This window comes from Octopus bimaculoides, chromosome 11, assembly GCF_001194135.2.
Source record: "Octopus bimaculoides isolate UCB-OBI-ISO-001 chromosome 11, ASM119413v2, whole genome shotgun sequence".
Taxonomy (NCBI): domain Eukaryota; kingdom Metazoa; phylum Mollusca; class Cephalopoda; order Octopoda; family Octopodidae; genus Octopus; species Octopus bimaculoides.
The window spans coordinates 24,258,099-24,262,889 of record NC_068991.1 but is presented as its reverse complement, the minus strand read 5'-3'; positions in this window follow the sequence as shown (position 1 = coordinate 24,262,889).

Here is a 4,791-nt window from a genome sequence, read left to right as displayed (position 1 = left end):
ACACACACACACACACACACACACACACACACACACACACACACACACACATATATATATTAAAAATGGGGAAGACCGGTTTATGGGATTGCCATAGGTTTCCCCTCCATAAGGGGTTTGTCCCAAAATCTGTTGGCCCATGACCTCTTCAAAATATAGAGGGGGAGTCACTCTGCTCAAAGGTAAACAATTGGGGATTACTTCTCTTTACTATTGGCTATCGACTTCCGGCTGTGCCGCCATCTTGTGGGTTCCCAAAAGCTAGCAGGAACCTTCTAAAATGTAAACATTGCCCGAATGTTTATTCCGTTCTGGAGTTAAGGATGTTCCCTGGTTCGAACGTGTCTTTTAGGATTCTCGCGCGTTCAGCTATGCGTAACTTGCAACGCTTCATCCCGTTGATGCAGGTAATCCCATAAACCGGCCTTCCCCATTTTTAATATATACTGCTCTACACTTTAGAGTGTGCTTCTACAAACGATATATATATATATATATATATATATATATATATATGTATGTAATAATAATATAGATTTAATCAAAAGATTAAATGTGGTACTTAAAATGTTTGAGGCACCAGAATTTGGTAGGATAAAAACCAAAAACAAAATCAAGAGATTTGGTGAATAAAATTTGAAGTTAAGCAACAAAAATTCAATAGGTTATAGCAGTACGTACGTTTCGTACAAGCTTCATTTATTCATGTAGTGAAAATACAATGAAAATGTACTCCTCAGCTGCATACAGGAATTTCATTTTAGAAAGTCATTTTGAAGATGTTTGCAAAAAACAAGAGTAAGAGAAGAAAACACATCTCGACTATGCTGCTGTTTCACAGACAAGTGAATCAAACAAGAATTTAAAATCTAATTGGAGGGATAGTAGTAATTTCAAATTTAGAGGAAGGCAGGTTAAGTAGTGGTGGACAGCATGAGAGAAAAAAAAAAGAAAAGGAAATGGAAGGGCAATACCCCAAGGAGTGGTAAGAATTTGGAAAAAAATTAAGGTAAGGGAATTTAGGTCAAGGTATTAAAGAAATATATCTATTCTACAGTATAAATAGAATAATACAATGAAGCACTGAACTACTAAGTTCAAAACTACAGGGAACAATAATAATAGAACAAGATAAACATATCCAGTTAAAATAAGATATAAATTAATGTGGTGTGGTATTATTTACGGGTAAAACTATAATAATTATGTATATATATATATGTATATATATATATATGTATATATATATATATATATATATATATATATATATATATATATATATATATATATATATATGTATGTACGTATATGCTCATATGTATATACATACATATCTTCTATCTATCTCACTATACATACAAACATACCATACATACTTACACGCACATACACACACGCGCTCACATATATGTGCATACATGCACACACACATACTACTATAGACACATACACATGCGTATGTATATGCATGTACATACTTACATACCCGCGCACACATGCGTGTGCGTGCGTGTGTATGTGTATGTAACTGGTAGAACATGTTCGGTGATAAATTTTCACATTAACTTCATATTGGAGTTAAACTACTACTACTACTACTACTACTACTACTACTACTACTACTGTTGCCATTGCTGCTGCTACCACCGCCATCACCGCTGTTATCGTGAAACTGAAATATTGATCAAATAAATTTTCTGTTGATCAATGTCGTAGTCTATGGGAAAGAAAATCGCGTCTTTACAAATATTTAAATACCAATACTTCAAATAAATTACATTTCGTTTTATTCAGTCTTTGTCCAAAGAATTACAGTTCTTTTAATAACAATATATCATTCCAGACCAAATAAAAGCCAATAAAGAAAGAAGTCTTTTGAAACTGAAATAACAAATTGCAATGAACAGTCTTCGCTAAATCATAAAGCGAAACGAGAGAGTTTCTATTGGGCGCTTGTAAGGACAGTGAAATCTCTGTTAAAGTACATTAAACCGTTTAGAAAAACACGAGAGGGTTACAGTGGATAGTATATCCTAGATACACTATTCGAAAAGAAGAAGAAGAAAATAGTTCAGGTCACGGTTGGAACGTATCTGATCATATAATATAGTGGCTTAACCACAGTTGATCTGGAAGTAAAGAACAATGATCCAAGAAGCTCGGTAATCAAGATCGATAAATAATAGTGGTAGTGAAGCTGTAGGTCGTTAAAATATTGTGAAGATTTTTGCAAGAGGTTCATCTCATGTTAGGACGATGAATAAAGATCTGTTCAAGGGAAGGGAGAATGAATGACGAAATTTCTAGGTAGACTTTGCATTAGACTTTGATCAGATGTCTATTCGATGTGAGATGAACTGGTGCTAAACAACAACAGTAACAGCGAGGACGACGACGACGACGACGACGACGACGACGATGCCGACAACAACAATAACAACCAGAAAAAGCAGCCTATAAGAGGAGATTGCAAATACAATTCGGAAAAACGAAACCTTAGCAGTTGAGCGGATACACTGTCAGACAAAATACCTTGCTGCATTCGTTCCGGTTAACGTTCGAAGCTCAACCTTTGCTGTGGTCAACTTAGATTTTCATCCTTTCAGGGTCTATAAAATTATCAAAATTTGAAGCCGTGTGCCTATAAAAGAAATCATTACTAATTGACTGAAAGATAATGAGTGACAGAATCTTTAGATCACCGGTAAAAATGCTTTGGCTCTTTACGTTCCGAGCTTTTTATGTTCTGATTTTATATTCCGTTGAGATCAACTTTGCCTTTCATCTTTTGGTGAACCAATCAAATGAAGTACTAATCAAGTACTAGGGTTGATATAAACAACTTAACTTCTCCCCTCAAAATTGCTGACCTTGTGCTTAAACCAGGAACCATTATTATTTAGACTGGGACATATATTTTATCGACCCCCCCCCACAAAAAATGACAGGCGAGGTCAGCTTTGCTTTTCATCCTCCCGAGTTGATAAAATTAAGTATCAGTCAAGAATTGGGGTTGATGTAATCGAATTGGCTCCATCCTCCAAAACTACTGGCTATGTGTCTAAATTGGAAACAATTATTTAATTTGGGATATAATGATGGTTATCATTTATCATGAAGAATAATAATGGTGGCTGTGTCCAATGTCGAGCTTTCAAATTTTTGAGATCGATAGCTGTTTAGTGTAAATGTCCATGGAAAAATGTCGGCGGAAAGTTTGTTTGGAAAGGATTGCGGTTCTTGTAATAAAGTTCGAGTAATATAATTAATGCAGAGGCTTACTCGATATGACAAAAAATGAACGACGAGTAGGCCTGAAATGAGTGCATCATGGAAGTTTTATGTAAAAATGGAGTACAGTATTGTTCATAGTAGCATTAAAGGAAATATGAAAAGAAAGGAGCGTGTCTATGTACCAGTGGTTTTAATGTTGGTGAGTGAATAACGGCCAATCAACAAGAAATGTGGAGAAATAAAATTATACTCGGGTTTTTAACTGTAATACTTTATGCTGTACATTGATATCATAATTCCATAGCATCAGTTTTTATTTGGTAACCATCTATGTGATAATTGAGACGGTCTCCCCTTATTTGCAATTTATATCTAGCTTTTGTAAACTTCCTTTTCAATGAATAAATAATCTTTTAAACCGTAATTATCAGGGCTGCCATGCTTCATGTCAAAACATTATCATTATCATCTCAAATAGCTATATGCATATTTAACTAGATGAATATTTAAACGCTTAAACAGAACACAGACGATAAATTGGAAACAAGTCTGCACGTGATCAAAGTATGACTCTGTAGAGTCATAGAATCTTTAACATTAACAATGGCACGAATATTTAAATTTTGACAGTTATTGGGTCAATCTATTCAAAAAACTTTCCTTAAAGAATAGTATAAATCAACTGCTTGAGGATGCTAGCAGCGGAAGTTTGCAACTTGGAAATATCTCTTTACTCGTGAATGGGTACAGGCAACGTTAAGTACACATGCTTGGCTAATGGTTAAGAGCTTCGTTTCACAATGATGTGGCTTCAAGTTTAAGCTCCATGTACGGTAAAAATATAACCTAGCCTCAGATTGACGAAAGCTTCGTAAGCGGGATCTGGCAGACGAAAATTGTGCGGAAACCTGTTGGAAGAACAACAGTTGTTCTTTCTCTCTCTCGACTTAATCCGCCACTCAGTTTAACACTCCCCTGGTTCTTGGTTGTCGTTAGTGGAGTCCATTCCGTTGTCTGAGAAGCATTTCTCTTTCGAATGAGGTTCTTAAGAAGACAGTTAAAAAATTCTAAAAATTAAAATACAGTTTTACAAAGATGTCGGGCAGAAACTAATGACTTATTTCCAGTATGTTTCTCCTTAGCGTCCGTTCGGGGTATTTAAGGCACACACGAATATTACCTCTGCTTCCAGTTAATTAAAAGCGTATTTTGAATTTTTCTTTTTAAAAAGATGAATAAAAATATTCTTTGACCAAGCAGTTATGGGTTTTGAAATGTCCAGGAGAGGTCGTTTAAGTAATAAGTTTGATAAATGTATTAATTATGTCTACGGGGAAATAAAAAGAAAGATATTTGTTTACACTTGTACAAGTGTACTCAATTATCTACGAGAGCGGTCGCAAAGCTCTTGCACTGCTTATGAAGGATTAATTTAATACGTCACAGTACCAAGCACACGTCGTCCACTGGCTGTAGTTCTCTGTAGTTCAACTATGCGGATTCGGCTGTTCGATCAAGAAAATTACTTGCTTGAATTAACGCGTAAGCGACCGA